The 26,833-nt window shown below is 35.4% G+C and overlaps 1 long non-coding RNA gene across 1 annotated transcript; it reads left to right on the forward strand.

The window, feature by feature from the left end:
* Positions 1-371: 371 nt before the first annotated feature.
* Positions 372-26,379, forward strand: LOC128555642 (uncharacterized). Its single transcript, XR_008370235.1, has 6 exons — positions 372-457; positions 7,387-7,498; positions 16,193-16,275; positions 19,157-19,317; positions 20,164-20,280; positions 26,334-26,379. It is a non-coding gene; the product is annotated as an uncharacterized LOC128555642 (long non-coding RNA).
* The last annotated feature ends 454 nt before the right edge of the window (positions 26,380-26,833 follow it).

Consider the following 26,833-nt stretch of genomic DNA (forward strand, 5'->3'; position numbering starts at 1 on the left):
GGTGCATATGTACAGTGTAATATGTCATCTTAAAATGTTACTCAATTTCTGAAAGATCATCAAATTGAATATAAAAAAATCTGGATATTACCAGTTTAACCCTAAACTTACTAAATGATAAAATATAAAGTGGAGACATACGACCCCTTTGAAATAATATATGCTTTGTCAAATTAGATAAACAGGCATATTGAGATTTGATCCCTGATATGATACTCGTTTAATTCCATTTAAATTAATGCCAGTGTCATTCCAAAAGCGTCCACAGACATTACAAGCAGGATAAGTTATTTAGTTACAATGTACTCGGGTATTCCGATTTTACAGCGAAAAAACTTTCCGGATGAGATTTACACGATTACGTCCCTTAGATTACTTACCGCCATTTACATTAGAACGCTGAAAAGAAACGGGAAGGGTGTGTGCCATTTACTCGTTGTTGTAAAACGCTTAGCAGGTAATTCATCGCTAACAATGTATATATGTTATCAGTGAAAGTGTCTAAGTATATTTCACAAGTTAGTGATAACAAAATAATTTCAAAATCACCGATTTTTTGTCATATTTTCCCTCAGGTGCCTATCAGTGATTCTAGACTCTAGTTACCTCCCCTGACGGTCCGTCCACATAGTCACAAGCAACAGCTATTTAAAATTGGCTTAATTGAGGTAATTCAGTCTTTCAAGTATGATTGCTGGCAAAATGATGATTTAATAGCAAAAAGAAAAATAGCAAATTTATTCTTGTGCTTGTTTTACCTGTAGGATACCTGTAGGATGATTTTGGGCTCTGAAGTAAAGACTAGGTCCTTTTTAAGCCCCTCTTCTTTCGAACTTTATTTATTGTTACTGCAAGTTCTCAAAACAAATTTGGTAGTTGTGTTGGTAACAGATAAAGAGCACTTAGTTACAGAAGTTGTCCTATGACAACATCTATTCTGTTCTCAAAACTGGTACAGCATGTCTCCCTGCCAGTGATGGTCAAGTCTGATCTTGAAACTATGGACATCCTTGGCATCAACTACTTCTTGAGGCAACCAATTCCACATGTCAATCACTCTACGTGAAAACTGATTTTGACAAAAGGTTGTTCAACAACAGGGCTTTTCAAGTTTTAAGTTGTGTCCTCTTGTAGATGATGTGTAACAGAATTTTTTTCAAAGGAACAGTCATCTATACCTTTAACAATTTTGAAAGTCTGGATAGCATCACCACGAATTCTACGATGAGCAAGTGTTGGTAAATTCAATTTCCTAAGACGTTCTTCATATGTAAGGTTTGTAACAGAAGGCACTAACTTGGTAGCTCTTTTCTGAAGTCTTTCTAAACTATCTATGTCTTTTCTAAGATATGGATACCAAACAACATTAGCGAATTCCACATGTGGTCGAACCAAGGCTGTATACAGTTTCAAGAATGCATACTTGTCAAGATATTCAGAAGATTTACTTATAAGTGCCAAAATACTATTTGCTTTATTAATCTTAGTAGTAGAAATGTGTTTACTAAATTTCAAATCGCGTTCAAATAATACTCAAAGGTCTGTTTCTTCTATATCAGATTTTAGTTTGTTTGTGTTCATAAAAAAATCTTTCTCTGGGTTTCGATACCCATAATGAATTACTTTACATTTGTTCACATTAAAAGTTAGTACCCATTTTTCTGCCCAATTGCAAATTGAGTTCAAATCAGTCTGAAGATGGTCAGATTCTGTAGTTGGTGCATATAACTTTGTGTCGTCAGCAAAGATTTTAATGTTGGTGTTAATTCCATCTACGACATCATTTACATATAAAATAAAAAGTACCGGTCCCAGCACACTACCTTGTGGGACACCACTATCAACATTTCTCCAACCAGAGGTTTTACCTTTAATGGACACACATTGTCTGCGATCTGTCAAGAAGTCCTCAATCCAAGCCAAAATATTTCCCTTTATTCCATATGATGACACCTTTTTCAGCAACCTCCTGTGAGGGACCTTATCAAATGCCTTGGCTAGATCCAAGTACACACTATCCCAACTATTATGCTCTTCAAAATACTCAGTCCAGTCTTCCATAACATTCAAGAGTTGTAAAGCACATGATGGACATCAGTTGTTTGCAAGATGCTTGAAAAAATTATTAGAAAACATATTATGAATCATTTAGATGAAAACAAGTTATTATCAAATGAACAGTATGAGTTAAGAACCAGTCGATCATGTGCTTTACAACTCTTGAATGTTATGGAAGCCAGGACTGAGTATTTTGAAGAGCATAATAGTTTTTGTGGAATACGCTATACTGTATGTGTCATGATCATGTCATTAGCCTTACTCATTAGGCTTATCATGATGACTTATTTTATGAGCTGATATTTTAGAGTTGTCATTCCTCTAAGCCTTACTTATATCTTCATTTTACTGTTAGGAAGACGAAGACATTAAAAAATCCAAAAAAGTCATAATATACTGGTCAGACTTAGATCTACTTGCTTAAATAAATTAAACATTGATATTCATGTAGAAACTTCAAATGGGTTGATTTTAATTCATGTTTTTAAATAAGAGACTTAAATCTTCCAAAACATGATGTGACAGGTGCGAGGAGATATCTACCCTGACACTGGTTTCAATAACAGCAGACTGCCTATAACACTAAATTGCAGAAACAAAACACAATATATAGGCCTACATTCAAAAAATGTCAGTGTGGCAAGTTTATGCTTTAATGTCAACATAAAATCATTATCAGAGATGTAATCATTATAAATACTTCGTACATGTTCCAGAAAACATTCCCAACGGATTTCATTGGGGATTTCCTAACAGAAATATGCAGAATAAGTTTGGACGTAACGAAGACAACGACAGTCAAAAGTTATCACGCTGTCCCGAAACGTCCTTATTATTATTTGGACTATCATGTTGTGAGCTCAGAAGAAAGTCACCCACTGACCCACAGGGGTCTGGCACATGAGTGGTTTGAGTTTAATGACTTATTTTTGAGTCCTAGTGCCATAATTATGAAAAAACCCATACTGATATATCTGCTGAGTAGATATATTAGTATGGGTTTTTTCATGAGTAGATATAGTATGGGTTTTTAGCTCACCTGAGCCAAAGGCTCAAGGTGAGCTTTTGTGACCACTCAATTTCCGTTGTCCATTGTGCATCATGCATCGTGTGTCAACAATTTGTAAAAAAATCTTCTTCAGAACCACTGGTCAGATGTACACCAAACTTCACAGGAATGATCTTTGGGTGGCCCCCTTTCAAAATTGCCCAAAAAATTAGGGCCAGTGGAAACCCTGTATATGGAGGATAGCCCTTACAGAAGAAAAAGGCCTGCTGCATACTCTTGCTGTATACATACAGCATATATGATGCGTACATGATGTGTACTGAAATCAAGGGCTTTAAATAGTACGCAGGATATACACCGCACATACACCGATAGTACGTTTGTAGTACACTTTTGACATGCAAATGAGCTCTGCCGCGTACTACTTGCTGCGTACATGCTGTGGACTACATAGTACACAGGATGTACGCTGGAGGAGTTAAGTATGCGGGAAATAGTACGCAGCATGTACGCGGCACATACACTTTTCACATGCAAATGAGCCTGCGGTGTACTACCCCTGCGGCGTACATGCTGTGTACTCCTGCGGCGTACATGCTGTGTACTCCTGCGGCGTACATTCTGTGTACTCCTGGCCCGAGTCCTGCGGCATACATGCTGTGTACTCCTGCTGCATACATGCTGTGTACTTTTGTGGCGAAACTGCTGTGATAATGTAAATTCCTTACCCCACCAACTTTCTTATGCAAATGCTGATCATTTGGACAGAAAAAAACAGAAAAAAGATAAGTTACATGCATCAATAAGTATTTACCCTTACCAAAATAATGTAGATTGATGTTATCAAATAAATTAGTATGCTTTTCTTCATCCACTTTTCAATGAAATAAATCAGTTTTTGTAGCATGTAATTTGGTAAACATCTGAAGAAAATGGCGTAACTGCATCAAGGGGAAACAACTTTAATGCAACTAAATATAAGTGTTATAAATTTCGAAGTATCTGCGGTGTACATGCAGTGTACTATTTTCTTGTACAAGTCCCTCCTGCGTACATGCAGTGTACTCCTTAAATTTTCAGAGTCTGTGCTGCGTACTTGAAGTGTACTAGTGACCTCCTGCGTACATGCTGTGTACTCGTCGAAATAGTATGCGGCATGTACGCGGCATGCGGTGTATGTAAAATTTACTCCTCTGGCGTACTACTGTGTTCGCGGCATATACACAGCAAATACGCAGCATGTACGCCACAGAGGCTTGCTTCTGTAAGGGAGCATGTAAAATGGGACAAAAACACTGTTTTCTATTGATAATAATGCTGTTTATGTACAATATATGTCTATTTCGAATGTTTTTGTTTGCTCTTTAGTCTTTAGAAATATTTACCATACGTACGTCTAACACTGGTAATCAAAGAGCTATAAAAATAAATAGATCGGCAAGTTGAAATGCATATAGAGCGAATCTCGCCAACATCCCATGGGAACTGAATGAGATCTCGTTTTACCGGTGTATGAAGCAGAAAGCAGAAGGATAAAAATTTGTGTTGTGAAAAAAACTTCCTACCAGATTGTTTTTTTCATAATTTTGCTGGTGGTTTTTTGCTCGACTATATGAAGTATGTAGAGCTATCCTGCTCGACTCGGCGTCCTCCCGTGTCCGCACTTTTGTTAAAGTTTTGATGCACTTTCTCTTTATCTTTGTTATTACTTGATGGATTTGCTTCAAACTTAAAATAGTTGTTCCTCATCATTACCCACATCAGATGGCACAAGGGTCATAACTTTGGCACCAATATTTCATGAATTATCCCCCCTTTTTACTTAGAATTTCAGGTTAAAGTTTTGGTGCACTTTCACTTTATCTCAGTTATTACTGAATGGATTTGATTCAAACTTAAAATATTGTTCCACATCATCACCCACATCATATGACACAAGGTCCATAACTCTGGCAGCAATTTTTCATGAATTGTGCCCCCTTATTACTTAGAATTTTATGTTAATTTTGATGCATTTTCACTATATCTGTTATTTCAGAAGGGATTTGATTCAGACTTAAAATAATTGTTCATCATCACCACCTACATCATTTGACCCAAGGGCTATAACTGTGACACCTGTATTTTATGAGTTATCACCCTTTTGTACTTAAAATTTCAGGTTAAAGTTTTGATGCACTTTCACTTTATCTCTGTTACTACCAAATGGATTTGATTCAGACTTAGAATAGTTGTACTACATCATCATCCACATCATATGATACAAGGGCTGTAACTCTTCAACCAATATTTCATGAATTATGCCCCCTTTTTACTTAGAATTTCAGGTTAATTATGGTGCACTTTCACTATATCTTTGTCATTATTTAATGAATTTGATTAAAACTTAAATTAGTTTCTCCAGATCATCATCCTATCATACGGTTCAAGGTCAGTCACTCTGGCACAAATGTTTTATGAGTTATATCCCCTTTTTACTTACTAGTTTAATTTTGATGCTTTTATATCTCTGCTGTTACTATATGGATTTAATCAAACTTAAAATAGTTGTTCCACATCATCACTCACATCATACAATTCAAGTTGCGATGCACTTCTGCTGTATCTCCAGTATTACTAAATAGATTTGATTAAAACTTAAAATGGTTGTTCCGAATTATTAGCCGCATGATATGACACATGGTGCATTACTTTTGCAGAAGTTTTCCATGAATTATGTTCCTTTTATACCGATTTAATTTTTTGAGACTTAAGCTATTGTCAGATATCTTCATCTACATCTGAGTCATTAAACACTCCAGTGACAGCTCCAGCTTCCTCAGATGTACCTAATTTCACTATCCAGCATCAAAATAGTCGAGCGCGCTGTCTCCTGTGACAGCTCTTGTTAATGTTGTTAGTATTTCCTCGCAGTTCTTTAAAATGATATGTAATATCAATGGTATAAAGAAATCAAGGCAAAACTTTGTAACAGTAGTTTTTATTCTCTGAAAGCGGGGCGTATTATATGAACACCTGTGGTGGCAGGTGGTTGGTGTCCAAAGCATGTCCGCTCTCTAAATTGAATAGTTTTCATCCGATCTTCACCAAACTTGCTGACAATGTTTGTGGTCATAATATCTTGGCCAAGTTTGTTAACCAGCCAAACTGTCCAAGGCAGTCTTGGATTATGGCCCTTGAATTACTCGAAAAACTGCAAATTTAGCCTTGTCCGCTCTCTAAGTCGAACAGTTTTCATCCGATCTTCACCAAACTTGCTGACAATGTTTGTGGGCATAATATCTCAGCCAAGTTTGATAACCAGCCAAATCGCCCCAGGCACTCCTGGATTATGGCCCTTCAGTTACTCGAAAAACTGCAAATTTAGCCTTGTCCGCTCTCTAAGTCGAAAAGTTTTCATTCAATCTTCACCAAACTTGCTGACAATGTTTGTGGGCATAATATTTCGGCCAAGTATGATAACCAGCCAAATCGCCCCAGGCACTCTTGGATTATGGCCCTTGAATTAGGCCAAGTTCAATGACGGGCATATTTTGTGACAGTCTGGCATAGGTGATTAAGCAAACATTTCATATTGCTGGTACTTTCAGAGAAGTATCACTGAAGGATAGTAACTTTAAAAAGAAACAAATACAGGGAATCTCCCACAGAACGGGTTTACGGTGCATTTTTATTGTACAAAATTATTTCACTATTGTCCTTTTACTGAAATTATGAAGCTGAAACTGTTTACGTATTCTGGTTAAAAGCACCTCAATTTTAAAAGAAATTATTGAGAGAAAAAATGTATTTCTACTTTAATCACAGTCACAAAGAATTTGATTCATGCTCTCCAAAATCAACGTCTTTATGCAAGCTGCTTAAATATCAAGGTTGGTCGCAGTATATAGTTTCTCTCTGCAGTTAACAGGCAGAGACCATTTTCCTGTTCTAAGTAACAGCAACATCAACCCAAGAGGCCAAAACGCACAGCACGATCTTAGAAAAAGCGTCAAGTGTACCAAATTTGATCACAATATCTCATTCCTAACTGATGTGTGCAATTTCTAGTGATTTACAAAGCAATACCATATATAGCAAACACCACATAAATTCTAAGGCCATATGTTTTGCTTTTCAGTGTGAAAAAAGGCTGTCCGCAGATGTAAAATCTCATTATAAAAGGGAAAATCCCATTCATTTTGTCAAAATCTCATTGATTCAAGGCAAATGGGATTTAATCTCATAAAGGTATTTGCCAAAAGTGATCCCCAAGAGTATTTTAAGAGTCAAAAGTTATCCACTGTAATAAGTGTGTTTTTTTTGTGGTTTTTTTTCAGATTGTGCCATAAAATGCCCTGCCCATAGAACGCACCTGTAACAATCTAGAATTTGAAATTTTCAGAAGGGGCACGAGAGATCCCACAAGAATAACAGAGCATCTTGCATGAGGTAAAACATGCTAACACATTTTAGCTCACCTGAGCGCGAAGTGCTCAAGGTGAGCTTTTGTGACTGCCCTGTGTCTGTCGTACGTCGTCGTCCGCCGTCAGTCGTCCGTCCGTCGTCGTCGGCATCGTCAACATTTTAACTGTTAACACTCTTAGAGGTCACAATTTTGGCCCAATCTTAATGAAACTTTGTCAGAATGTTACTCTCAATAAAATCTTGGATGAGTTCGATATCGGGTCATCTGAGTTCAAAAACTAGGTCACCAGGTCAAATCAAAGGAAAAGCTTGTTAACACTCTAGAGGTCACAGTTTTGGCCCAGTCTTAGTGAAACTTGGTCAGAATGTTACCCTCAATAAAATCTTGGACGAATTCGATATTAGGTCATCTGGGGTCAAAATCTAGGTCACCAGGTCAAATCAAAGGAAAAGCTAGTTAACACTCTAGAGGTCACATTTATGACCATATCTTAATGAAACTTGGTCAGAGTGTTAATCTTGATGATCTTTAGGTCAAGTTCAAATTTGGGTCAGGTGGGGTCTAAAACTAGGTCGCCAGGTCAAATCAAGGGGAAAAGCTTGTTAACATTCTAGAGGCCAAATTTGTGACTTTATTTTCATGAAACTTGGTCAGAATGTTAATTTTGATGATCTTCAGGTCAAGTTCGAATCTGGGTCATGTGGGGTCAAAAACTAGTTCACCGGGTCAAATCAAAGGAAAAGTTAGTTTACACTCTAGAGGCCACATTTATGACCGTTATCTTAATGAAACTTCTTCAGAATGTTAATCTTGATGATCTTTAGGTCAGTAGGTCAGGTGAGTGATATAGGGCCTTCATGGCCCTCTTGTCTATATTTAAGAATGGTGTGTATTTATATCATAATATTGGGTTTTCTGCAATATGGCAGCCAAAAGAATGCCATGTTTATCTGTGGACAAAAAAGCAGTTATATATATATATAATCCCATTCAGTCAGTATCTTTTTGGTAAGCACCCCTTTAAACAGTTAATGGAACTGTCCAGATTGGAAGATGGACAAGTTTATTATAGAAATTTAGCAAGGTAAGGGTTAATGTAACATTACTGTTACAACTCTTGCAGTGGAGGAACTGTTCAAGTACACTAAAACAATTAAAATGCTATTAGATCTACTTTTCTGGATATTATTGACAATTAATATCAAAATGAGAGAACCGCCTCGGTAGCCTAGTGGTAGAACGTCCGCTTCGAGTGCAGGAGGTCGTGGGTTCGATCCCCAGCCGCGTCATACCAAAGACGTAAAAAATGGTACTAGTAGCTTCCTCGCTTTGGGCTCAGCATTAAGAGGGTAGTGCTAGGACTGGTCAGCCCGGTGTCAGTATAATGTGACTGGGTGTGGTATCATGTCACATGTCTATGGCGTGATATTCCAGTGGGGCAGCACTATAAAGCTGGGCATTGTGCTCACTGCTACAAGTAGACACCATCGTTTATATGACTGAAAAATTGTTGAAAAAGACCTTAAATGGAACACACACACACACACTCAAAATGAGAGGTATACACTTGTATTGGAAAAAGTAAGATAACTTAGGAGGTAATTGTGTTGTATTTTTTAATTGTGTTACCTCCCTTGGACCATTGTATTGGCTTCCTTCATTCATTATTTAATTTTTAGTGAAATTTTATGGTTTTTGGCTGAAATGGCTATTTTATGGGTATTTATATTATATTAGAGTAAATTGATCGATTTTAAATTATTTTTGAACAAAAAATGAATGGGAATTTTATTTATTTCATTAAGAGCTTAGGTTCCATCCACAAAACCCATGAAAATTATTCCATTTCAAAAACTAATGATTTTATAGTATATGAAATACATATAGAAAATATACATTGTATTACACAGCATAATAGTGATAATATATTTTTGAAAGCAGAAAGAATATTTCTATGAAATTGTTAAAAGCAACACAATTGGTCACAAAAACATAAAACAAAAATTTGCAAATAATATTTAAACTTCAGAGATGTAGAGGTTGGTGTTCTGCTTTTGTACCAGCCAGTATGTGAATAGTGTTATCAAAACTTACTTTCTATTTTTTTTCCCACATATTGTGTGGCATCACTTATATTTCCATAGATAAAGTTCTAACTTTTGTAGTCTGCAAAAATGTTTCATGTTATCTTTGGTTTGGGTCCAAGCGCGTTCTCTGCAATCCCTTACATTGGAGCAGGTACTGGCTGGAAGTCCAGGAAGCAAGCTTTGAGCATAGCTAACATATTTCAGAAGTTATAAGAGCTTTTTTATATGATACGCTATATAGACTTTTTTCAATATATAATAATAGAGTCATGCTGTGAAATTAGTTAGTTCACATGGTAAAATTTTATAATACATTTATTAATATATGTATAGTAATTAGCGATATATGGCCAGCTTTAGAGACAGTAAATACAGTTTACACTTATTAACGGCAGGCCTGAAGTACGACTAATCCTATATTTGCAGAGGGTTGATTACCAAAAAGATACTGACTGAATGGCAAGCAGTGCAGATCATGATCAGACTGCACAGATGTGCAGGCTGATCATGATCTACACTGGTCGTAAAGGTATGATAAGGTATGACTGGTCCAGCATGATAAGGGTTATTATATATCTAAACACAATAACAATAACTGGATTTGTTTGAATCAGTCAGTCATATAGAATATTTGATGTTAACTCTTAGCCTTACATTTTGTGAAAAACTATAAAAGTAGGAAAAGTGGAACAAACAATCAACACAGGATGGTTTTAACGTTGTTTACTGAAAATAACCGATGTTTCGACTCTCACGAGTCTTCTTCAGGGTACATTTTTGTGGAAAAATAAATCAAACAACTCCAAATTATAGAAAGGGTTGTTTCACATGAAAATTGAAAGCATTATGTGACATATTACTTTACAAAACAGTTGTCAGTATACTGATAGATACATTGAATTCCGGAAAAGGACTACATAGACTGGCTGCACTTTGAAACAGTTCAACGCCTTTAAAAACTCACTATTCAAAGAACTGTTACATATCTTAGTTTTGATGCATTTGCAATAAATTTGTCACAGTGCTGAAATTTCACATAAATAGATTTAACTTTGTTTTCAGCAATTGTTTATTTTTTATCCCCCCGCCAAAGGCAAAGGGGATATTAGAAATGCTCTCTGTGCGTGCGTGCGTGCGTCCGTCCGCAACAATCTTTGTCCGGAGCATAACTCCAAAAGTACTGGAGGGATTTTCTTCAAACTTCATACACTGATAGAACACATTGGGAGGAAGTGCAGTGTGCAAGAACAATAACTCTACCTTGCCTATTTTTTGAGTTATTCCCCTTTATCTTATTTTCTTAAAAAAGTTTGTCCGGAGCATAACTCCAAAAGTACTAGAGGGATTTTCTTCAGACTTCATACACTGATAGAACACATTGGGAGGAAGTGCAGTGTGCAAGAACAATAACTCTACCTTGCCTATTTTTTGAGTTATTCCCCTTTATCTTCTTTTCTTAAAAAAGTTTGTCCGGAGCATAACTCCAAAAGTACTGGAGGGATTTTCTTCAAACTTCATACACTGATAGAACACATTGGGAGGAAGTGCAGTGTGCAAGAACAATAACTCTACCTTGCCTATTTTTTGAGTTATTCCCCTTTATAATATTTTCTTAAAAAAAAATTGTCCGGAGCATTTCTTCTTCATGCATAGAGGGATTTTGATATAACTTGGCACAAATGTTCACCACTACGAGACCGAATGTCATGCGCAAGATCCAGGTCCCTAGGTCTAAGGTCAAGGTCACACTGAGAGGCCAAAGGTCAGATACAAGAATGACATTGTCCGAAGCATTTCTTCTTCATGCATGGAGGGATTTTGATGTAACTTGGCACAATTATACACCATCATGAGACGAAGTGTCATGCGCAGTTCCCTTCTTTAGAATTACCTCCCTTTGTTGTTACTTTAAATAGCTTTTATTGTAACTTTTTCATTACTAGTCGTAGGGAAAAATCGAGACAACTTTTCTGTAGTACAACATGCATGCTACATCCAATTTTGAGGTGTATTTTGACCAATCTCTACCTGGTAAAGATTTTTTTGTGGACTTGCAATTTTTTTTTTTTTTTTTTTTTTTAAGATTACCTCCCCTTAGTTGTTACTATAAATAACTTATATTGTAACTTTTTTATAATTGACCGTAGGGAAAAGACAAGACCACTTTTCTGTGGTACAACATGGATGTTACTTTCCAATTTTACGTGTATTTTAAGATATCTACCTGGTAAGGAGTTTTTTGTGGACTTAGAAAAACAAAAGACTTACAATGATTACTAAACAACCACAAAATTAAAATTCCATTTGCAAATACAGCTGCTAGAGTAAAGAAATTTGCTGTGACGGGCATATATTGTGACATTCTGGCACTCATGTTCCCTGTTAGCTTTCCATTCCTTCTTTTTACAGTAGCCATGTAGAAAAACATCATAGCTATACTGTTCATGAAAATTAATAAAATTTAGCAGTAAACCACCTCACCACTGACTTATTCTTTCTTTCACATCTTTAAAACCCCTGATGCGGACCACAACTAAATGGTTCTTCAAAGCTTTCCCCAAAATTAATACTTTCAGACACTAAGTTGCCAGGAACTTTAGCCTTCAATTATAATATGCCCGGCGGGGGGATTGGCCATGTCTAACATGGCTCTTGTTAAAAAATAATGGCATTCAATTTTAAAGGGTGACAATTTTTTCAGATTATTTTAAGTATTCATTGTATTAGACAGTACAACAGAATATGTAATGGCCAGGTAGATTGTTGGTAAAGATGTTTGTTTATCAAGTATTTTTGTGTTTTGCTGATATACTCCTAAACCTTAACCCATATCCTTAGGACGGCCAGCACATATTTATGCAATCTAGCCAGGCACATGTATATTTTTGACAACACAGAAAATGATGTCACTCGACCTTCAGCTATTTCCGGAAGTAAATAAAATGAAAGTAGAAATGCTAAACTTGAAAAGGAAAGCCGCATTTTGATTCGTAGATAGTCAGGGGTCATGCGCAGGGGTCACCCCGTCTAAATGTATGCGCGTGGACTTCATTTTTTTTTTTTTTTTTTTTGCTATCGGGGAGCCAATTTTCAGCACTTTATTACGAATTGAAATTACCTGGGCTTTAGTACAGCATGTCAGCTTTTAATCTATGAGAAAATAGTTGAGCTCTGGATAAACAGAAATCCCACAGGGGTCCGTAATGGACCAAGGGTACATCGATAATTTTGGAACTTCATCAAATCGTTCAAAATGTCATTTTTGATGTTGTCTGAGAGTGTCAGTATATGACTCAGATGTAAGATATAACCGTATTTGAGAGCTGCAGACCTAGACATTTCGGAAATATTTTCTAAATAAGTTTCGTGTAATAAATGTTGTTTCTACGGAAGCGTGAAAGGGCCATCAGACGCTAATACGTTTTAGTACGTTAAGGCTGCGGAAAGGATATGCAGATTTCCTAAAATGCATTTTAGTTTAGCCATTTTTGTCTCAAACGTCAGTTTTTGTACAGACGTGTTAAAAAATGTCGAAAAGGCACTGATTTTTAGATAAAAAATGATTTCTCTAATAACCTTAGGACGGCCAGCACATATTTACGCAATCTTGCCAGGCACATGATTGTATATTTTTGACAACACAGAAAATGATGTCACTCGACCTTCAGCTATTTCCGGAAGTAAATAAAATGAAAGTAGAAATGCTAAACTTGAAAAGGAAAGCCGCATTTTGATTCGTAGATAGTCAGGGGTCACGCACAGGGGTCACCCCGTCTAAATATATGCGCGTGGACTTCTTTTTTTTTTTTTTTTTTGCTATCGGGGAGCCAATTTTCAGCACTTTATTACGAATTGAAATTACCTGGGCTTTAGGACAGCATGTCAGCTTTTAATCTATGAAAAAATAGTTGAGCTCTGGATAAACAGAAATCCCACAGGGGTCCGTAACAGACCAAGGGTACATCGATAATTTTGGAACTTCATCAAATCGTTCAAAATGTCATTTTTGATGTTGTCTGAGAGTGTCAGTATATGACTCAGATGTAAGATATAACCGTATTTGAGAGCTGCAGACCTAGACATTTCGGAAATATTTTCAAAATAAGTTTCGTGTAATAAATGTTGTTTCTACGGAAGCGTGAAAGGGCCATCAGACGCTAATACGTTTTAGTACGTTAAGGCTGCGGAAAGGATATACAGATTTCCTAAAATGCATTTTAGTTTAGCCATTTTTGTCTCAAACGTCAGTTTTTGTACAGACGTGTTAAAAAATGTCGAAAAGGCACTGATTTTTAGATAAAAAATGATTTCTCTAATAACCTTAGGACGGCCAGCACATATTTACGCAATCTCGCCAGGCACATGATTGTATATTTTTGACAACACAGAAAATGATGTCACTCGACCTTCAGCTATTTCCGGAAGCAAATAAAATAAATAAAATGAAAGTAGAAATGCTAAACTTGAAAAGGAAAGCCGCATTTTGATTCGTAGATAGTCAGGGGTCACGCGCAGGGGTCACCCCGTCTAAATATATGCGCGTGGACTTCTTTTTTTTTTTTTTTTTTTTTTTTTTTTGCTATCGGGGAGCCAATTTTCAGCACTTTATTACGAATTGAAATTACCTGGGCTTTAGGACAGCATGTCAGCTTTTAATCTATGAAAAAATAGTTGAGCTCTGGATAAACAGAAATCCCACAGGGGTCCGTAACAGACCAAGGGTACATCGATAATTTTGGAACTTCATCAAATCGTTCAAAATGTCATTTTTGATGTTGTCTGAGAGTGTCAGTATATGACTCAGATGTAAGATATAACCGTATTTGAGAGCTGCAGACCTAGACATTTCGGAAATATTTTCAAAATAAGTTTCGTGTAATAAATGTTGTTTCTACGGAAGCGTGAAAGGGCCATCAGACGCTAATACGTTTTAGTACGTTAAGGCTGCGGAAAGGATATACAGATTTCCTAAAATGCATTTTAGTTTAGCCATTTTTGTCTCAAACGTCAGTTTTTGTACAGACGTGTTAAAAAATGTCGAAAAGGCACTGATTTTTAGATAAAAAATGATTTCTCTAATAACCTTAGGACGGCCAGCACATATTTATGCAATCTCGCCAGGCACATGTATATTTTTGACAACACAGAAAATGATGTCACTCGAATTTCAGCTATTTCCGGAAGTAAATAAAATGAAAGTAGAAATGCTAAACTTGAAAAGGAAAGCCGCATTTTGATTCGTAGATAGTCAGGGGTCAGGCGCAGGGGTCACCCCGTCTAAATGTATGCACATGGACTTCTTTTTTTTTTTTTTGCTATCGGGGAGCCAATTTTCAGCACTTTATTACGAATTGAAATTACCTGGGCTTTAGTACAGCATGTCAGCTTTTAATCTATGAAAAATTAGTTGAGCTCTGGATAAACAGAAATCCCACAGGGGTCCGTAACGGACCAAGGGTACATCGATAAATTTGGAACTTCATCAAATCGTTCAAAATGTCATTTTTGATGTTGTCTGAGAGTGTCAGTATATGACTCAGATGTAAGATATAACCGTATTTGAGAGCTGCAGACCTAGACATTTCGGAAATATTTTCAAAATAAGTTTCGTGTAATAAATGTTGTTTCTACGGAAGCGTGAAAGGGCCATCAGACGCTAATACGTTTTAGTATGTTAAGGCTGCGGAAAGGATATCAAGCTGGACACAGTTGGTTTTGCCTTTGCGACCAGTGCAGATCATGATCAGCCTGCACATCCATGCAGTCAGACCATGATATCCACTGTTTGCCATTCAGTCAGTTTCTTTTTGTTATGCACCCCTTTTAACAGTTAATGGTACAGTCCAAATTGAAAGATGGATAAGTTCATTAAAGAAATTTAACAGGGTAAGAGTTAATGAATTTTCTCGGAGTAAAATGAAACCATGCATCCTTGAGAGTCTAATAACAGGTTGTTGTGCCCTCGTCCGGTTACATTGACCGTTTCTGGTTTTTGGCCTGGGTTACAGGATGTTGTCCTATTCAGTTCTGTACTGTTTATAATGCAATTTATAAATGTAACAGTACATTTGCAAGTGTATATCATGAACATTAATCATTACCGGTAGCTAATATAGCAATATTACCATAAATCCTTATCATGCTGGACACAATTGATTCTGCCTTTGCAACCAGTGTAGATCATGATCAGCCTGCACATCCATGCAGTCTGATCATGGTCTGCACTGTTCGCTATTCAGTCAGTATCTTTTTGGTATGAATCCCTTTTAACAATTTTTGGTACTGTCCAAATTGAAAGATGGACAAGTTCATTAAAGAAATTTAGCAGGGTAAGGGTTAAGAAAATGTCTTATTTTACTGAATAAAAAGTACCATTTAAGTTGATAGTCCTTTGGTTTAGAATAAATCCTAACTTTTTTAAATAACAATTATTACCTATGAAAGGGCTTGAAATTCTCCCAAAAGTTTCTCTTATAGGCATACAGCTGCATAGCAATAATTATCTTAATGCAAAATTGAAAACCTATGGATAATCATATTGCCAGATTTACAAATCATATTTTGTCTGTTTCGAATATTGTTGGCAACTTACATTCATTTAATATTAAGTTTGAAAATTTTATTTTCCAGACAAAGGAAGTTGAGTGTTTACATCAAAAATTCAGCCATGATGTGTTTTGACAGATACCATTTCTGTGGGAAAATCACTCCAGGTTCGATCTGCAATACTTTTTCATTTACATTTTATACTAAACATTTAGAAAAAATGATAATACAACAAAATATTGATAAAGACCAGATTTTAAGCCTGTCTCGGTAGTAAAGAACGATACTGTTTTAATAGTGTTTGGTTCAAATAAATCTCAATCAATATCGGCTACATTTCATACATGTCAGCGTCCCTAAATGGACGAAATGTTAGCTTTTCCCATGATGAATTATTAATCAAGCCAAATTATCTTGGTTTCTTGTGGCTCCGGCATGTTGTCAAAGAGTGTCAACTTGCCACACTTAAAGAATCAAAATCATTCTTTCCCATCTCATGCCAGATGCTGGGTATGGTTTAATGTTTTTAAAGAGATTGTCAGCTAATCAATAATATTGATTGAGAGTTACTTTTAAATCTTTACAATAGTCAACTGTCTGTTTCATGCATTTTAAGTGATTGTAACATATTTTGTAATGATGGTAAAATTTGCATTTGTAAATGAAGTGCATCAACTTTTCTGGGACACAGTATTTATTATACCCCTAGGTACGGTACAACGTATATGAGGACTGTACTGGAGTCTGGCATGTTAGTTGGTCCGTCCGTTTGTCCATTGTATCTGATCCATTATCTTCTTAACCAGTGGGAAAATTTTCATAAAATACTAGCATCAAGTCTCATCAAGATAACATGCAAAGTGTATAACACAGGTCACTAGGTCTAAGGTCAAGGTCTAACTTGAAGGCAAGGTCAAGGTCTAACCTGAAGGTCAAATCTTAAACAACTTAACTTTGTGTCCCCGAAGTATTGTCTACAATGAAAAAAATTTCATATTACTAACATTATTTACCTCACTATGTCAACATGCAGAGCACACAAACCAGGTAACAGGGTCCAAGGTCAAGATCACATTTGGAGGTCAAGGATCACTTGTGTTTGTTCCAATTGAACTTCTCAGAAGACTTTCATAAAACTAGAATGAATTTTTTTACGTTATTTAAAGTACATGCAGAGTGCATAATCTAGGTCACTAAGTCCAATGTTAAGAACTTACTCAGAAGTGTTTGTATTTCATCTTTTGGACAATCATTTATGTGTTTATCAAAACTAATAATTTTTCAGGATTTTTTTCTTTGATCTACACACGTGGGTAGTTGAAAACTTCCTAACTTAAAATTTTAAGAAGTGGAGAATGTTTAGTTTGAGAGAACATGAATTGTGGTGCCTCCATATTGGGCTGGGTACAGGCAGATAAATTCTTAATCTGTGAAACAAAACAGCAGTGTGTTTTTTATGCAAAATTCATAAGCTGTAAAGGGCTGTCTCTTACTCTTACTAATATTGTTCAATTCACAGTTCTGTATTGATCTGTCTTAGAACAAAAATCTTTTAACCAAGTTTCATTTATTAACTGACATTTTGGCTGGTAAATGAAGAACAATTTCTCACTTAAGCCTTCCAAAATAGAGAATTGTTCCAATTTCTCAGACATTTTCAAAATTATGACAGTTTTTTTTATTTGGAAAGGAAAGTCAGACACCATTTCGGCCATACAGAAATTCATCAATATATGTATACTTCCAAAAAAGTTCTTAAGTTTTAGGAACTGTTAATCTGAACAGCCTTCGTTATGAGCATTTGGTCAAAAAGCACAGATTCTAGGGCATTTTAAGAAAATGGTGAAATGACTTGACATAATATGCACAAAGAACCTAATGTGAATCATTTAGTGTAATTGTGTTACAATCATGTCCAAAGTAAAACAAATGAAGTACTTTTTTAAAGCCTTTGACAGCATTAGAATTGTTTGTTTTATTTTATTTATTTGGTGGCGGATGGTTCAAGAAAAGTATTGAGATGGTATCTTCATCCCTTCTCTACCTTGTTAGGATAATAGCAGCCTTTATTCCTCTTAATCACTTGTTTATATGGCTGAAAACTTATCACTGGGTAGTAAAAAGCAAAATTATTAACCACACGTAGTTTTATGGTATCGATTAGTTTGCTTTCATTTTCTGTAAATGTCATTTTCTCCTTTTACGTTCAGTCACTTTAAATATTCTATTACAAGCTAATAGAATCATTTAATTTCCATTCCGTATTGCGACCCAGGTGTAACACGTGTGGCACGTGCTAAAGTGATGACTGTTATTACAGGAACATTTGTTTCCGTCAATTATGACACAAATTATAAGAATATATTGGTAACGGATGACTGACTTTGAATGAGAGGGATTATTCAAAATATTGATTTTGAGCTATGCATCGGTTTTGATGTTGAATGCAACGACTTTGGTCGGAAATGATCGTATTAAATGAAAATGGGAGATCAGTACGTAGGAAATGTTTGATTTGCTTTACATATTGAAATACGACCAGTGTTGCAGTCTCCTACAAAATGAAAGAGGTTGAGATGTTAGATATGATACAAAGTGTGCTCTGGTTACTTCTGAATGTAAAAGCTTTTTGTGTCCAATTATGTTCGCTCTCCGAAATGTAATGATCTCGTAATGTCCTAAAAAGTCTTTAACCCTTACCCTGCTAAATTTCTATAATGAACTTGCCCATCTTTCAGTTTGGACAGTACCATTAACTGTTAAAAGGGTTGCATACCAAAAAGATACTGACTGAATGGCAAACAGTGCAGATCATGATCAGACTGCATGGATGTGCAGGCTGATCATGATCTACACTGGTCCCATAGGCAGAATCAGTCGTGTCCAGCATAAGGGTTAAAGCTTTTTGTGTTCAGTTATGTTTGCTCTCTGAAATGTAATGATCTTCTAATGCCCTAAAAAGTCTTTTAATATCTGTGTGGTGTTGTTGCAGTGGCATGTTACTGACTGACAATATTTTAGATTTACTGTCTTTCTTTTTTTTTCCAGGAAATTGTTGTGAGGAGTCCAGACATTTAAGAGTAAAAAGTTCATAAAGTATTTAGAACATCTGTATAAAAAGGTATAAATAATTATCACAGAACAAAAGGAAGTTAAGTGGCATGAAACAGTGAAGCTAAGATGCTAGCCTGTCTGTCTAGCGGTTGCAGGTACAAACCTATTTGATTTATGTCTCCTTTTGTCATGCGCAAACCCCAGGTTCCTATCTCAAAGGTCAAGGTCACAGTTTGAGGTCAAATGTCATGTCAGATCTTGTCCGGCCCATAACTTTGACATGCATTGAGGAATCTTGTTTTTATATTTGGCATGAATGTTTAACTCAGTGAGACGGACTCTATCTCAAAGGTCAAGGTCACAGTTAGGGGTCAGTTGGCAGGCTCGACATGTTGCCCTTGGGCATCTAGTTTACAAACATCTAACATAATATGCTTCCACTTAACATAATTATATTCATTTTATTCCAAATTGGGTTGAAATGAACATGTTGAAAACCCTTGGCCAAAAATTGCTAGAGTTTTAATGAAACTATTTAATATTAACAACCTTTATAACAGAAATGAAATGAGAAACTTGTAAATGAGGAAACACTAGTCTGATTTGAGAATTGTTTGATCTAGAGGGAAATGTTACTGCATTGATTTAAGATGGAATGAATTTTGAGTGACCTCTTGCCAGGTCACAGCAAAATTAAAAATTTATAATGAAAATAATTTTGTAACAGAGAAAACCACATTTTAGCAACAATTATCACCCATACTATCTCAGAAATCAATAGACAGGTGGTTTTTCATTAGTAATTTGTCTAACTAGATTTAACAAATTTCTGCCAATTTGCATGATTAAACATCACTTATTTGTCATCCCTGCTTATTATTTTCATCAGAAGCTGCGATTTAATTTTGTTATTTCATGCACGATCAATACAATAAATTACTGGGATATTGATTCATTCTGAATATGATGAGGATGAACATAAATGCTGCTTTTGTTACCAGGGTGGTGGAAGTAGAGGATCTAACTATTCTGGTGGTCATGTGTTTGAAAGTCAGTGAGAACAGAATTTGTACCAGTCTCCTCTACTCTCAGATGTCTCCACAGTTCCACACACAGGTGTGAGTACCTTGCCTCTGTTCCAAGTATCGTTACTAAGAAGAAGTAGACTTATTTCAAGACAATGCCAACCATATCAGTATTTTTTCCACAATTCCACACTTGGTAGTCTCTGCAGTTCCATACTTGGGCAGAAGTACATTGCCTGTATTCTAGGTAGCACAGTTAACAAGAAGTCTTATTTTAAGAGAAAGGCAGTTAAAGTCAGTGATGGAATTTTTAAAATCAGTCAAAAACTGAGAAGGTTGTCAATATTTTAAACATTTGTCAAAAGTGGTAGCCATTTTGTTTCTATGGTTTCAATAAAATGCAAATTAACACTAAACTATCAAGGGAAATTTCACTAAATTTAGGAGTAAGGAAAAATAAACATATATATTATAATTGAGCTCTTTGCATATATTTAAATGATTTCAAAAATGACAAGTAACATGGCTGCAATTCCAAAAGTCATCTGCTTTGAAAATTTATGTCAAATTCTCTATTAGAGAATAGGTTAGCACTGAAACACTATGATTAATTGACCACTGTACAAAACTAAAATACTTTTGAAAACTAGCCAGATCTGTGAATAATGGTCAGTCAAGCTATGTAGTCCAAAGTTCCATATAATGACTAGTTAAAACTGAAATGTGTGGACCAGATAACAAAGGAAGCTGAGAGAAAACTGTCCGAATTTTTATATTACATTGGTATAACATTAGTAAAACAACTTTTGTTGGAAGATTTGAATAGCGTCCACCTGTTCTCTTGACAATGCCAGTTTTAGATATTGTTGACACTGTGGTTAACGGTTTGTAATACACAAATTTTATGGCATACGCCAAGGCAGACTATTTTGCCGACATCATGTTGTGTCTTTTTTTAACCAAATTTTCAAGCTGTTATGTTTATAAAAACCATCCCATAATGCCTCAGCAGATGGCGGAATTCACAGTTTGTGCGGAAATCACTTCAAAGCTTGTTAACAATAAGGTCTTATGATTCGAGCTTTAAAACATACAAATAAATTCGCCGTCATTGTTTGAATTGCTAACATTCGGTATAAAACATTTCTGACTTGCACAATTGTCTGTTAGTTTGAAGAAAAATAATTTTCTTTGATATTATTTGTTTATCACAGTAAGGCCACATGGTAGCTAAATAGTATTTGTATACATTAGCTAACAGTTGATGTGACAAATGTTTGGGCCGCTGGATAAGTAAACAGAGATACAGACCCAATGACACCTTCAATAAGAAATGATTGTAAGTCAGTTGTTAAGGATAAATTAAAGGTATGAAAATGTTGCCATTAAAGCAATTTTTGGCATTTTTTGTTTTGACAGTTCATTGAAGAACATTTTAAAAATTCAAAATGTGCCACATGTTTTAATAATAGTAAAGGTAAATTTCATTTGTTGTTGTTTATTAACCTATTGACATAAGCTCTGTACAGCTTCTGTTTTAAAGAACTAACTAAAACCAGTTAAACCTTCCCCAGCAATAATTAATGTTTGGGTCAGCTTTGGCAGTTGTGATAAAGTGTCTTGCCCAAGAACACATCACAGTAGTGAAACCAATATTCAAACCCAGGGCAATCACTCGGTAGGAAAGTGTCTTGGCGCTGCTGACCAATGTGTCCACAAATAAACATATGACTGTTATAATGTATTGTTAAAACAACATGCTTATAAAGAAAATTCATTCTTTTTGATTGTAACAAACCAGTTTACTTCCAAGTGAGTTGACAACTTCTCTACCAAAACAGAGGTAGAGGACAGACAGTAAAATGGTCTCAGTTCATTTACCTACACAACGACATCTGTTATATCACGTATTTAACTAGATTTTTATAACCTAACGAATTAGACCTGAGCGACCTAAAAGTCTTGATTTACGCAGTATTTAAATGGTTATTAAAGTTTATCACTTTTTGAAGCAAGCCTGTGAGAGACATTAAATGTATTTATTTTTAAGGAGGTAACAGTTTGTAAAATAATCTGATTGTTCTACCCTAGCCAGAGGGTATGCTATATAATTAGCTTTGAATATTGAATCGCGATGATTTGCGGATGACTCGGCAAAAATGAAATACATATTATGTAGATAATTTGTAGTCCTGTGATGATGAATAATTTAGTTGTTTAAAATAATATTACCATTTGCTGTGTGAAATGGTCAAGTCTGTGCTAGGGGCCAACATCAAGGGGCCAATGCCAGGGGCCCAATACAGAAAAGATAGTTACATTATAAATTAAGTTCAATCATACAAATTTTTACAAGTTTTATGTCCAGTCTGACACTTTACTTGCCTTTCAGACAGACAGTTTAATCACCAGTCATAAGCACTTTACTTGCCAGACAATTTTTTAGAGATGAAATATAGCCAAGAAATATACTTGTAAAAGGAAACATTACATACCTTTTTTTGCAAGAACATGTTAGCTAACTTGAATTTACCTTGTAATTAGTCTTTCAGAATGTTTTATTCATCTTAGAATAAATACTTGTTCCTTGAAATTGTGAAGTTCTAAGGAGGAAATAAATGTTAGTGGATAAACCACGAGTTTACATAATGGTTTAATCATTTATATCCATCTTTAAAAGTACTAGTTAAGCTATTTAAAAGAGTTAAATCAACTTTAGCTGTGCTTTTGGATTTCTGACAATACAAACTCCTATGCTGCAAAAGAATTCTGGGCATTGTTGTTAAATAGGGTGTATCAGATCTGTTGTTTCACATAGGGCTGTGGCACAGTTGGGATTGGAAACCCGCAACATTTTAGTTGTGAAGAAACTACATATAATACATATATCTTCAGTGAAATATTTAACTATAGGTGTAATTTATCCATAATTGGATGAAGTGATGTGGAAATAACCATCATCAAGACTTTGATATTAAATCTTGATATAAAAAGCCCTGATCTTTATCGTACTTAATGACCATTGCATGCCTACCAAACAGTGTGCCGCAATCGCAATTACAACCATCTGCCGTATTTTTTATCTGTCAGTAACTTTTCCGACAATTCATCTTGGGCATTGGGGCATAGTTAATATTCATATTACATACACGCGACAACTGTACAATCAGAACCAATGGGTAGCCTCGGGGCTCACTGCTTTGATAAAACGTGCATAATTAATTCGGTAACAATTTTAATGTCAAAGGAGCAGCGCTTTTTTGATAATTTATCAGTTTTATCTAGAAGGATATTGATGAATAAAAAAAACAATTAAAAGTTATCGTTCTGCTTTGCTTGATATATGTGTGTTACAGTGAAAGTTTATGATATATGTTCAACATGTTCCCCTCAATTAAATTTTTCCTTGGCTGTGTTTTTACTGTGTGAAGGTCAGACAACTACCTTAAGGAAAATTGGAGTATTCTCCCTTTGTCTATAATATGCAGTCCTGACAAAAACTGCTCGGGCTGCCAGTCCCAGTTTGTTGGATTGATACTGTTAAGACACTTTTTTCCCCCACCTGCTTTCTTTGACTTAATTGAGTAGGTCGGGGCTCATTATGTCCTGATATATATGTATTTACTGTGGAACCAGATTCTGTCAAACTGCCGTAGAAATTCAAACCGTGATTAGGCAATTTATATTGGTAACACAACAGCAGATAATTATGTTGAAGGTATTGAGACAATTCAGGTGCCGTGAAAGCTCATTTAGGGAACCAGAAGGTTAAATTCATCCCCTGCCATAGTCTGTGTTCAGACCATATGTTTTGTTCATAGGAGATAACTCCTGAGGCTATTCAAATTTTGTATAATTATGTCCCTTTTCTTCTAAAAACATAGATAATCAGAGCCAAAACCGATGAAGTCGGAATATATAAAAGAATAATTTTTTTTCTATAAAAAAAAAAAAGAAGATTATCTAGTCGGTAGCCAGACTACCCCAGCCAGTGAACATAAGGCCTGTGTATACCATTAACAAGGTCAAACTATAATCGCTAAAAGCATCTCCAGCACAAAGACCTTCCTATTTTTTCTTATAATGATGCGAGAAACCAAATTGAAAATAAGTATACATACAACATCCTCTCTTTTCATTAAATTGGTAATCCTGTTAACTACCCCAGCATCCTGTCACAGATCTTGCGCCAATTTAAATAGTGTCACCAAAAGTGAAAGTGTTTTTATTGTTGATTGTGGTATAGCTATATTATTATCTACCTGTTAAATAGAGATCGTAATCTTTTTTATGATAAACTTTTACTTCCTGTCATAACCTAGACTTCTTTGATATTATAGGGAGATTAAACCATCCTTTTACCTAAAGACGACATTTTATTCCATTGCTGGTCGTTTTTATTTATTTTGTGCATACATATAAGTAATATTTGTTTGATAATTTCCTGCCTGTCTGTGTCAACGTGTCTACAGTTTACTTATCGGACAAAGGACTGGCATTGAATTAGGTCTCATTGACCAATTTTACTGGTTAGGATTGACCAGTATGACGTTAGTTTATATAATTTTTTTTTTTACTTTGATACAATTTCGAAATGCATTGCTGTAGACAGTATGGTTATACCTCTAGTATTAAACAAATACAAGAGTTTCGATTTTACTTCATCATCAGTGATACTTTGAGTAGCCAAAGTAGAAATATTTCATGTGAGAATTAAAGCCATCCAGCTGGCATGCTGACGGCAGGTGCTAGCCTATGATTGAATTTATTAATGTCCTTATACAGGAGTATAGTAGCATTTTTGGTCTTCTCTCACCATTGAAGCTGGCATATACATGGGAGTATTTGAGGTCTTCTCTCACCATTGAAGCTGGCATATACATGGGAGTATTTGAGGTCTTCTCTCACCATTGAAGCTGGCATATACATGGGAGTATTTGAGGTCTTCTCTCACCATTGAAGCTGGCATATACATGGGAGTATTAGAGGTCTTCTGTCACCATTGGGAGTGAAAGCGGCCCCCAAATAATCCTGTATAATTATATGCAACCATCAAATTAAAGTGAAAGGTGCCCCAAATACACTTACGTATATGGAACCATTAAAGCTGGCATATATGTAGGAGTATTTGTGGTCTTCTTTCTTTATACATTATAAGACTCTTTATGCGCATTTAAGGCCATCGGCCCATACACAATAGTATAAAACATGCATAGATCAAAAAATATGTTTATGTTGTCATGACAGCATGTTCAGGTAGAAGTCTACCATAATTACAAATCTATATGATTAAAGAACACAAGAGTAATGACAATGTTATTATATCGGAACATCATTGCATGGCATTATAAATATACACTGCTTACCTAATGATTATAAAGTTGCAATATTATTTCAGAACGTAATTCCATGGCATGATATATAAACAGTGCTAGGTTACGCAGTAACCAGCAATTATTACTAGACGTTAAAACATTAAATTTGTGTATAGTCAGATGGTGCCAAAACTTCTCCGGTATATATCTTACATGAATTATCTCATAAGGTGGACATTCCAGCAGGAAATGAAATTCGTTTTCAATAACGTGATCACAATGAATGCAAGAACGAGTGTCTTTTGATAAACCCAAATATCTACCTTTTTCAGTCATGACGTTCTAAAAGATACAATACTATGTCGAAATTTTACAATATCTATCTACGCAAGGTAATCTTCAAAAACAGATCTTTGCTTAAACCCTTTATATAATACCAGTTTCCTATTGTGAACCACTTCAATGTTCCATTAAAGTAAAAGTAGCCCAAAATACACCATATATATATATATATATATGAAACCATTGAAGCTGGCATGTACATACGAGTATGTTGGGTCTTCAGTCGCCATCAAAGTTGGCATATACATAGGAGTATTTGAGGTATCTCTCATTAAAGCTGGAAAGCCCATATATGACCATCACTGTCAGCCATACAACACACTATGTAATACACTTTTTCTCACTTAGTCTGTTTCGTCTGAATTTATTTTTAGTTCATAAGGTGAAGAAGTTGTAAAATCTAGGGCTATATTTCAAACTAATACCAGGATTCTTTTAATCTGTTAAATTGGTGATTTTTGACTTAAAATGCAACCTCTTTTTTTTCAGATTGTCTACATGGAGTGCATGCAGCTGATAGATCTTTGGTTCTGTTCAGAGGTAGTATATTTATATAAATATCAATTTATGTATGTGTACAAAGTGTTGTTTATACATACCAGAGGAAATAAGTGCAAGTTTTATTATTCTTCAAAACTAAACTTCAAAGGGACTAAAGAATATGTAAAGTTCTCTTTGATAGCAGGTTTATGGTATGTAAGTAAGGGTAACTTAGTTACTTCCCTTGGACCAAAGATCAACCATCAGTCTTAACACTAGAAATAAGGTAAAGACAGCCATGCCTAAAAGTAATATATATATGATTTTTCTCCTTTTTTGTTGTGCTGAAACCGATAATTTAGCAGATATTACTGGTACTAGGGCTTGACCCTTTCCATATAGAAAATGAAAGCCTACATGTGTGCAAAATGACTATGAATTAATTTAGAAGGCTGCAGAGAATCTGCAAATATGTGGATCGATTCGCACTTGAAATTGGGTTTAGTCCA

This window comes from Mercenaria mercenaria, chromosome 3 (genome assembly GCF_021730395.1).
Source record: "Mercenaria mercenaria strain notata chromosome 3, MADL_Memer_1, whole genome shotgun sequence".
In the NCBI taxonomy this organism is placed as follows: domain Eukaryota; kingdom Metazoa; phylum Mollusca; class Bivalvia; order Venerida; family Veneridae; genus Mercenaria; species Mercenaria mercenaria.